Consider the following 11,899-nt stretch of genomic DNA (forward strand, 5'->3'; position numbering starts at 1 on the left):
TAGCTCTCATCAGATTAAACATGTCAGAAAATCAAATGTCATAAGAGAATATACATGTTCAAAGGTGTAGCCATCATGAGGATTTATTGGCTTAGACAGCATACAAGTAGATCACTTAATATATAAGTTTTTCCTAGAACAGAGTATTGTTTCAATCTACAAAGGCAGTTTTTCCTTTCAGTTCAAGAAGTTCCCCCTAATCTTGTCCAGCTGTTGAATTCTCAACACCAAGGGCCCTATTTATCTTTCCACTGGAAAATCCTTGCCTCTTCCTTGACTCTATGAAGCTCTATTTAATTGCTTTAATCTGCACATTTTTCTACTACTTGTGTTTTAATAACCTTAAATATTTTATTATGACAATAAACTTTCAGCCACACTTATTCTGTTTGTTATTGCTTCTGTAATAGTGATTCTGTGTCTTCAATTTGTTTCCTGTTCTGTGCAATCTTTTCACTTTTCATTCTCAATCTCATTTTATGTTCTGATCTTGGTTAAATTTCTACTTTTCAAACATTTTTCAATAATGATGTGCTTTCATACAGTGTTTCTTCTTTCCCTGAGCTGTTAATTTCTACACACTTTCAAAATCTATATTTTGCCAGTAAACTTCATATTCCCCTCACATTTTCTCTAATCTATCTTTATTACCATTCACGTATGTGAACCCCAGGCTGATGTCATTTGTATGTTGCTCACACAAAGGGGCTGATTGAACAACTGAACCAAGGTCTGATGTTTAATCTGCTAGAGGCTTACATCATTCTGCTTGGCTCCTTTGCCATAGTGCATTTTCATGGTCCTGTTGACCATGGCCTCAGGCTTTATTGCTTAAGCCAAGAGAGTGTTTTCAGCTGGGTCTGTGAAGGTCATTGTTAACAAAACTGAGCTCTCCTCTGTGGGGATTCTGTTAAATAGTGTTCCAGCTCTCTCCAGCTAATCTTGAGTTTATTTTAATCCAGTTCAGGATAATTTGATAGTCAGATAACTCACTAACTTCTCCCATTCAGTGTGAAATGAAGATCAGTCTGGATTTTGCCCAATCCCATTTTACCATTCCTTTCTCACCAGCCACTGCTGTTCTCCGGAAGAAGACAGTTTTATAGTGTTGTTTGGGCCTGAGTTCTTTGTTGTTTGGCCCCTTTGGTGAGGACACAGCCTTATGTGGGAACTTTACTAGTTGCTCCCAGATTTTCTCCTTCTCCATTCAGAAGATCTAGCTTAAAATCCTCTTCTGCCTATTGTTTCCCCTGATTGCAGCTGATTCTTGCGTTAATAGGTATTTATTTGGGAGTGATACTTTTTTCCTTTCTCTCCCTCCCCTGCATTGAGGCTTCTCAATGGTAAAATATTATTTTTCAGGAGAGCGGGAAATAGATGTTTCATTTCAAGAGCATTTCCAAATCTCCCATGGCTGCCTCCATCTCCTGTGTGTCTCTGCTGCCTTTTCTTGATGCTGAGTTAGATTTTTCAGGCTTGCGCTTATCCATAGTCCTCTCCCCACTCCCATCTCCACCCTGACCTGCACTGCCAGTGCTTTTCATTGTTCTTTGACAGGTCATAAGCCTCTGTCTTTGCATTGTTTAAATCATACTGGCATTTTTGTACCATATTCCATTTTTTCCTGATTTTTATTTTATTATGGCATATTTAATGGCTTGCTTTACTGTCTTTAAGAAGTCATTCGTTCTGATCTTAACAGGCCATAGATAATGACACCTAGACCCTTGAAGAAGAAATAACTGGGTCAAAAACAGTCAAGATGTTTTTAGAAAAGATTTACATACATCTTAAATGGCTAGAGAAATAATTTACAATTGTAAGTTTTCTAAAGTAAGTGCTCTGAGAAAAAGGAAGTTAGAGCCTAGATTCACAAATAAGCCTATCTAAGGTTGAGTCAAGCTGGGGGAAATGTTAAGGCTGAATACATTATCATGTTTGGCAGTAACTATAATCGTATATGTAATGAAGTTCTCCAATTGGCTATCCTATTCTACTTAGTTACTTTGTGTGATTTGATTAGACATAGCGGAATGATCTTCAATGCCATGAAAAATAATACCATTACAGGAAAATAGTTTCAGTTTTCCATATAATTATGAGTTGTAGATAGTACCACAAGGATGAAAAGATAAGTACAATTTTTCCAAAACAAGAAATCTGAAGTGCAATAGTTTAATCTGAAATTCAATTTGCTGTTTAGACCATTATTTTCAATATAGCCAAATGTTCCCATTTTCTTACTTAAGGTCTACCTATTTAGAGTCTAGCTATTCAAAAACTATACAAACACTGACAAACTATTCTCAGTAATGAGGTATTTTTGTTCTATAGCAAAGAATTTACAAGATTTTTCAAGTTGTCATTCTTAAATGTGATTATCTTTTATTGCCCAATAAATTAGACACATTTTGAAATGTGCTGTCATCTTGTATTTTTAATCTCAAATATATGAGGGTTCACATACATCTCAATTATTGATACTAATAAACCAGAGTAAATGCAATACTCAAAATACACTGAATTATCTTTAAAATGCTTGAATTTATGGTTAGCTGACATTTCAAGAGTTTATTTTTATTACATTGCCTCAAAAAAGGTATCAAGTTTCTGGCTCTTTCAATTTGTATTTAATTTACATCCCCACTACAATCCTTTATACTTTTAAAATTAATCTTTCTTTTCTTAAACTTTCCTTGGAGTTCATATTCTGACATGCATATACACAACCTATTTGAAAGGCAGAGTGACCCAAAGAGAGAAAAACAGATTACAACCCCTGGGCCCCGGTTTACTCTTCAAACGCCCACAGCAGCTGGGGCTGGACCAGGCCCCAGCTAGGAATTTACAGTTTCACCCAGGTCTCCCATATTGTTGGCAGTGACCCAAATACTTGAGCCATCATTATTTGTTGCCTCCTAAAATACACATTAGCAAGAAGCTGGATCAGAAGTGGATTGGATACTGGAATCCAAGTACTCCAATATGGGATGTGGACATCCTGAATAACAACTTAACCACTGAGCTTAACACACATTCCCTGTATTTTTAACTCTAAAACACATTCATTCCATTCAATTATACATCTATTATCTCTTTCTATGTACCAATCAATGTATTAGTTACTGAAGCTTCATTCCATCTCAGGAATTCATGATTTTTTTTTTATTTGACAAGTAGAGTTATAGACAGAGAGAGAGACAGGGAGATAGGTCTTCCTTCTGTTGGTTCACCCCCCAAATGGCCGCCATGGCCGGCACTGCGTCTATCCAAAGCCAGGAGCCAGGTATTTCTTCCTGGTCTCCCACATGGGTGCAGGGGCCCAAGCACTTGGGCCATCCTCCACTGCCTTCCCTGGCCACAGCAGAGAGCTGGAATGGAAGAGGAGTAACTGGGATTAGAACCCAGCATCCATATGGGATGCCTGTGCCGCAGGCAGAGGATTAACCAAGTGAGCCATGGCGCCGGCCCAGGGATTCATGATTTAATAGGAGTGAAATGAAGAATAGGAGCGCGAGGAATAAGGATTAACCATTAAAAACAAACAAGCCTTCAAATGCTATTAATAATCTTTAAAACAAGATTTTACATGGATAATTTATATTCAGATATCAGTCATGAATCTCTTTCCAATGGGCTGGAATACCATTACCTACTGCCTTGGTAAATCCCATTCACTCTTTAAACTACAATTCGGATGTCATCTCCAGGCAATCTTCCATGATTTCCATGCCCCCTTCTCTCAGGTAGGACAGCTCAATGTAGTCTTGCCATCTATAACACTGAAATATATTCTTTTCTTCTCTTGTCTCTATCTCAAACTGAAAAAAGAGTTCTTCAATGACTGCAGCAGATTTTATTTCTATTTTCCACTCACCTAACCTGTGGTCATGCAGTAAGTATACGTCTAAGGAATGCATGAATACATTTTACTAGATATACCAATAATAATAATAAAATGAAATATCATTCATTGGCAGTTTTTTTTATCATGCTGTCAAGCATTTTTAAATGTGTTATTTATTTAATCTATTAATTATTCCCAATTTAGAGATGAGAAAAACAGAAACAGTAAAAAGAAGAAATTTACCTAAAAAATAAACAAGTACAAGATGTCTTCAAAAAGTTCATGGAAATGCTTATTGTGGAAGAACTATGTGTGGATTTCAAAAATGTTGTGCATCAAAATAAATTTTTCATTTAATTCCATTTTCCATAAACTTTTTATGTCCTCCTGTATTAAGTAATAAATGCAGCATTTAAAACTGAGGAATCTATTGAAAGTTGCTCTCTTAACTATGTCATGAATGAAGAATACAGTTTTCAAACTGTTATCAAATATTCAGAATGAGGTTATCTTCATGAAGCAGGTGAAACAAATTTATGCCAATCTAGGGATTTATAAAATCTTCCTATTTGGGAATAAATATGTCAAAAGCTTCAATTGACTCACAAGGAAGTCAACAAATGCAGAACATCTCCCTGGAACTAATAAGTATAGTGTGGCCTAAAGGCAGAAATAGACTTCTCAAGAAAACTTCCAATCCAGGAATTAAATATTCTCAAGGTACTTATCCAGGCTTACAATGTATATAATGTGAGTGATACATAGGTATATTGTTATATGTAAATTGCAAAGGATTTGCCATACAATTAGTAGAGTCATTCATATTCTCATCTTATGAGAGAAATATCAAGACAGTTTTATTTGGTATTAACAAGTCAATATTAAATACCCATTATTATTTCTTTTGGAAACACCAGTTTAATTGTTCATATGCATAAGAATTAGGGAATCAAGATGTTGTTAATTTCATTGAACATTTACCCATTATGATGCTTTCATCATAAGCGTTAAATCACTCATCAAAATGTCAAATAATCAGGCTTAGATCACTGTACGTATTGATAAATCAATATTGTATAATTTTAATAGGTTTTTTATATCTAATCACATATTAGCTCTTCATAACTATAAGGAATAAATGAGGCAGCCTTACTTCATAAGTGAAAAAAGTTGATTTTGGCTCATGGATCTGCTTCAAAGTCTAAACAGCATGATAAAGGCTTTGGCAAGGGTATGCTCTGGCTACATATCATCATGGCAGAGATGCAATATCTGTGTCTATCTCTCTGACTCTATCTATCCATGTAAAGCCACCAGGATTCAATCACGAGGTCCCACCCTGATGACATAATACAATCTAATCACTTCCCAAATGCTTCACCTCCAAACACCATAACTGAATTAAGTTTCTATGGTCCCAATCAAATTAACATGTCTTTGGGTTTTAAATTCTCAAATTCATGGACATAAATATTTAAACCATAGGAAACCATAAATTGAATTGGCATATATTTATCTTTTCTTTTTCTAACTTTGAGTTTTTGGCATCTAAGTTATATTAACCTCATAAAAGAACTAAGCAGCTTTTTGTTTGTTACTCTCCCCTTAAATGACTTAATACAAGGGAGTATTGGTTTTGTGTTACTTGAAAGTGTGGTAGAATTAGCCTGAAAAATCATCTAATCCGACACTTTTGTACAGGGGATTATTTTAAGTACCATTTCAATTTATATCATAGGTCACTCTCCTTCCACATTTTCTGCTTCTTTTCTGTCTCATTAGGATCCAGAGTCAGCACTTTATATTTTCTCCAGAAACGTAACCATGTCATTTTGGTTTTGGTTTGTTTTACTTTAAATTACACTCATGTATCTGAGAGACAGGGAGAGAGAGAGACAGAGAGAAAGAGAGAGAAAGAGAAAAAAGAGAGAGAGAGCACTCCCATCTGTGGGTTTTTGCCCATATTCCCCCAACAACCAGGGTTGAGTCAGCCAGAGTCAGGAGCTGGGAACTCAATCCAGGTCTCCCACAGTTGTTGCAGGAACTCAAGTCTTGAACCATCACCTTCTGCCTCCCATGGTCTATAATAGCAGGAAGCTGGAGTCAGTAGCCATTAGTATATGATTATTTACAACATTTACTTATTTTATATATCTATATATTATTTTATATATCTATATATTTACTTACATTTAATTTCCATAGTTTGTTTTTATTTTGTTTTTCTTGATACACTTCTCTATATGTTTATATAATCAACTCTTTCAAAGAAACAAGATTTGTTGTCACCGCACACATAGTCTATCCATTAATAAAATGAAAAAGAAATAATATTGACACATTTCCATTTTAAAGAGCTATTAGGCACTTGAGTTGAATATTATTGGAGACTTAAAGAGCTGTTACAAACAATCCTTCAGACCTTGGAAACACAACAAGTGAAATTGCCTCAGAAAATTAACCTAAACAAATAACATTCAATCCATCTGAGTAAAGACTCCTGAGTAAGAAACAAGAATAGTTTTAACTTGTGGCAATTGAGCTTTATATTTTTGGCTGCTGCCCTTGCCCTTCAGCTTTCACAAGAGTAAGGGCAAGTAAGCCAGGTGGATACTACATCGTGGGCTAGTGTCACAGCTGAGGAACCCTTAGTTTTGATAACTCAAATATTTTATTTTTTTTTATTTGACAGGTAGAGTTAGAGACAGAGAGGGAGAGACAGAGAGAAAGGTCTTCCTTCCGTTGGCTCACCCCACAAATGGCCGCTACAGTTGGTGCTACACCGATCCGAAGCCAGGAGTCAGATGTTTCTTCCTGGTCTCCCATGCAGATGCAGGGGCCCAAGCATTTGGGCCATCCTCCACTGCCTTCCCAGGCCACAGCAGAGAGCTGGACTGGAAGAGGAGCAACTGGGACTAGAACCCGGCGCCCATATGGAATGTCGACGCCACAGGCAGAGGATTAACCAAGTGAGCCACGGCACCAGCCCCCCAAATATTTCATAACAGGGAGTAAGACACCAAATGTGAACTTTTTTGTGAAAATATACATTAATTTTATTTTGCTGAAAACACCTAAAAATCTTGTCTATTACAGAAGGAGCCATAATCTTTGTCTTTCCATAATATTCTTTATACAAACATCCTTGAAAACATTCATACAGTGTGTAACAAAAGAGTAGTTAACACCCTTTTCCACAAAATATATAGACACAGGAGACATAAGAGATTATCTCCTAGCTGCCACAACAGTAAGTAATTGTTTCAATAAGTCTACCATACCTACTTTGGGTAGCTTAAAAAAAAAAATCTACTCAGTCTATCCCAAAGTAACTTAGAGGAAAAATTTAAGTATTTTACCCTCCATAAAGAAACACCTTGGAATCTGGTTACCTACCTTTCAATCAATTTCTGTAATAATGGAAAAATGAGATAGAGAGAGAAAAAATTATATTGAAATTCATGCTTTATCATTAGCCAAATACCATTTGGATAGTTTTAACCCTCATCTCTAAACATTGTTATATTTTACAGATATAAATCAGATTTGGCAAAATCCTATGTCCAGTATTTTTCAATTTCCCTAGAGTGGTTTCCCTTCATTTGATTTAAGCTGGGAGAAGAGGGCTTTTTCCCTACTCATAAATTTGCAAGAAGTGAGAATACATGCAAATTCAAACCAATGCCAAAGTGAGTTACTGAGTCCATTGCAAAATCATTAAATGAGAACAACAGCTGTCAGAGCAGGCTCAGCAAACACCTAAGATCCAGCAAGAACTTGGAAAACCATTTAAAGCAATGCCCATGGGTAGAACCAGAAGCTCATTAGATCCACTCAAGTACAATGGAATAAATGAAGTAATGACCTATTGAGAAAGTCCAATATATATGTCATCTATGATAATGGAAACTCTGAAGAGCAGAGAGTTACATGATACAGTGGTTAATTTGTTAGAATTTCAATGCATTAAAAGTTTTAAGACTGTCTAGAGAATAGTTTCAGCCACTAGGTAGTCCGTGAGTACTACACAGTTCAAAACATTATAATTTAGGCATATGACTTCTTACAGAGAAGTATTTTTACATTTCTAAAAGGTTCATTTTTAAATTTCATTTTAAAGGTACTCTGACAGGTTAAACTTCCATTTGCTTTAGCCTTGTAGATTGGAAAGTTATAGGTATATGGACAGCAAACAATAACATGAAATTTATAAATATGAATGAAACTTGGAAAATATCGGTATGATGTTTTCTCAGTACTTTTCAAAATCCCAACACCAACTCAAAATGTGCAAGGGATCCCTTGAGTAATAGGAGTAGCCTAAATGCCTGTACTATGTGTCTAAATTTACAATTTCTGTAACGTAATTGAAACAGTATGGCTTGTTCTAGAAGTCATTTATTAGCTCATTTTAAACAAATATGTGTTAACAAATGGACACTAAGATTTCTAGCCAGGGACCAGCATTGTGGCATTGTGGTGTAGCCAGTAAAGATGCCACCTGCGACTGTGGCATCCCATATGGGCAACGATTCATTTCCCGGTTGCTCCACTTCTGATACAGTTCCCTGTTAATGGCTTGGGAAAAGAAGTGGAAGATGGCACAAGTGTTTGGGTCCCTGCCTCTCATGTGGGCAATCTAGATAAAGTTCCTGACTCCTGGCTTCACCCTCATCCAGCCCTGGACACTGGGCCCATCTAGGAAGTGAACCAGCAGATAGAAGATTTCTGTCTCTATGTCTCTCCCTCTCTGCCTTTAACTCCAAATTTCAAATAAATAAATCTTTGAAAAAGTATTCTAGCATAATTACTCTCTTCTATCTCTTCAGTAGAAAATTAAAGTAAAAATGCCTTTAAAATGTTTCAAGACTGTTATTCTGAAGAATAATGGAAAACAAGACTTTTAAACATCACTAGCAAAACCTGGAAAAGGAGAGCAATTGCTTCTTCTCAAACAATAGGAGAGAATAAATGAGAAGAATTTAAGCTAACACCATGGCTCTTTCTGTGCATGGGGGAGGCTTGTGGAACTGGGAGTGGATCACTTGTTTCCTGTGGCAGTGGGAATTCTGTGACTGTGTGATAGGGCATGTGATAGGGTATGGCTGGATCTTTGAACATTCACTGTGTCTGGCCTCAGAAGCTCACGGTTTTGGGCTCACATTGAGGAGCATGCAAATCCTATGTGTATTCCATGCACCTCCATGGATTAGGTGCCCAGGCACTGTGGATTCACCCAGGCACTGTGGACTCACTCACTGTGGTTGGTTCAGCTTGGCAGAGAAGCACTTAAGCTGTGACTATGCCAGCCCACATAATCAAACTCTCTCCCCTGTTGAAAATAGAGGAGATCTACCATGCCCAACTTGGGCATCACCCTGGACTCTTGCCCACCCTCAAGCACCAATCAGAGCTCACTAAACCCACCCAGCATGTATCTCTGGATATCCATTGAAGGGGCATATAGTCCACCAAGTCACAGAGGTATATTTCAAAGATAAAAGCCATAAGACAAGAAAACCAGTAACTGTTTCCACAAATGCCTAAAAATAAATGTAGAAGTACAAAAAACAGGAGCAAGGAAGATAATATGACTCCCCAAAATAAACACAACAATACTTCAATATTAGAATGCAAAGACAAGCTGATGGATAAAATGCCTGAAATGCAATCCTAAAGAATGATCATGTGATTACTCAAAAACACAGAGAAGTAAATACATAAGTTAAAAAAATTCATACATGACACAGATGAAAAATTCTTCTGGGAGATAGAAAAACTAAAGAGAAATCAAACTGAAATATTAAAAATGAATCCAATATGTCAAATGAAAAATACAGTGGAACGCCTTAACAATATACTTCTTGAGGCAGAAGACAGACTATTTGAGCTAGATGAGAAACCTTTGGAAATATCTCAGACAAAAGAAGAAGAACAAAAAGAAGAAGGAGAAGAAAAAGGGAAGAGGAAGTGGAAGAGGAGGAGAGGAGGAAGAAGAGGAAGAGGAAGTAGACAAAGATGAAGATGAAGACAAAGAAGAAGAAGAAGAAATAATTAGAAAATCCAAAAATAATGTTAAAAAGTCATGGAATACTATCAAATGACCAAATATATGTGTCTTATGAGTTCCTGATGGTGTGGAGAGAATGGATTAGGTTTATTCAGTGAAATATTAACAGAAAACTTTCCTAATTCAGAGAGAATAGGGACATCATAGAACAGGAAATGTAGAACTCCTAACAGACATGATCAGAAAAGATCCTCACCATGACACATTATACTCTTTCAAAAGTAAAACAAAAAATTCTAAAGTTTTAATGCAGAAGAGATTAACTTCAGAAGATCTTCAATTAGACTGGCAGCTGATTTCTCAGCAGAAACCCTACAGGCTAGGTGAGAATGAAGAGACATAGTTCAACTCCCAAAGGAAAAACTGTCAACCCAGATTATGTTACTCAGAAAAACTTTCATTTATAAATTAAGTTGAAATAAAAACTTTCTAAAACAATAGAAATTGAAAGAATTTGTTACCACTCATCCAACCTTACATATGATATTTAAGGATGTACTTTACACAGAAACAAAGAAAGATAGCCATCATCATGAAATAATGTGAAAACAGAAAATTTCCTTGGAAAAATACAAAGGAAACCCAAAAGGACAAAGTCATTACTTATCAATAATAACCTTGAATGTAAATGCCTACATGCTCCAATTAAAAGACACATACTGGCTGAATCAATTAAAAACAAAACCCATCTATCTGCTGCCTATAAGAAATTTACCATACCAACAAAGATACACACAGACTGAAAGTGAAAGGATAGAAACAAAATATTCCATGCTAATAACAAAAATGAGCAGGAGTTGCCATCCTAATATAAAAAAAAAAGACATTGACACAAAGACTGTTAAAAGCATAAAAAAGGGCATTTTGTAATGATTAAGGGATCAATTCAATAGGAAGATATGCATATAGTAAATGTATACACACCCAGTGCCAGAGTGCCTGGCTGTGTAAAACAAATGTTGACAGATAGGAAGGAAGACATACACTCCAATACAATAATGGGCACTTCAACACTCCACTGTCATCAATGCAAAGATCAACTAGACAAGAAATAAACAAAGAAATAAAAGAGTTAATCTACACTATAGTCCAAATGAACCTGATGAATATCTACAGAACATTTCAACCCACAGCTGCAAAATATACATTCTTGTCATCAGGGTATGGAGCTTTGTCTAAGATAGACCATATGCCAGGCCATAAAGCAAGTCTCGAAAAATTCAAAACAATTTAATTCATACCATATAGCTTTTCTGACCATAGTGGAATGAAACTACTAATTAACAACTTAAGAAACTAGAAAATATGTAAACATATGTAGACTGAACAATATGCTCCTGAATGAAAAGTGGGTCATGGAAAAAAATCAAAAAATTCCTGGAAACTAATGAAGATAACAATAGGACATATCAAGCTTATGGGATACAACAAAAGAATTGTTAGAAAGGAAGTTTATAGCAATTAGTGCCTACACTAAGAAATTAGAAATACATCAAATAAATGATCTAACAATGCATCTCATGGACCTAGATAAACAAGAAAAAATCAAACCTCAAATTAATAGGAAGAAAAAAATCAAACTTAGAGGTGAAATAAAGAAAATTAAAACCAAAAAAATATACAAAAGATGAACGACATGAATAGCTGTTTTTTTGAAAAAAAATTCATGCACTATTGGACTAACTAACCAAAACAATGTTGGGAGAGAATATCCAAATTAATAAAATCAGAGCAAAAAAGATGTTGTGATATCACAGAAATAGAATAACCAGCAATTACTACAAATAGTTATATGTCAACAAAATTGGAAAATATACAAAAAATTGGAAAATTAAAAGAAATGGATAGAATTCTGAACACATACAATATACCAAAATTGAGTCATGAAGATATAGAAAACCTAAATAGAACAATAACCAAAATGCAGACTGAATCAGTAATTAGAATTCCCAACAAAGAAAAGGTCAAGACCAGATGGCTTC

The sequence above is a fragment of the Lepus europaeus genome, chromosome 6 (assembly GCF_033115175.1).
Source record: "Lepus europaeus isolate LE1 chromosome 6, mLepTim1.pri, whole genome shotgun sequence".
NCBI classification, from domain to species: domain Eukaryota; kingdom Metazoa; phylum Chordata; class Mammalia; order Lagomorpha; family Leporidae; genus Lepus; species Lepus europaeus.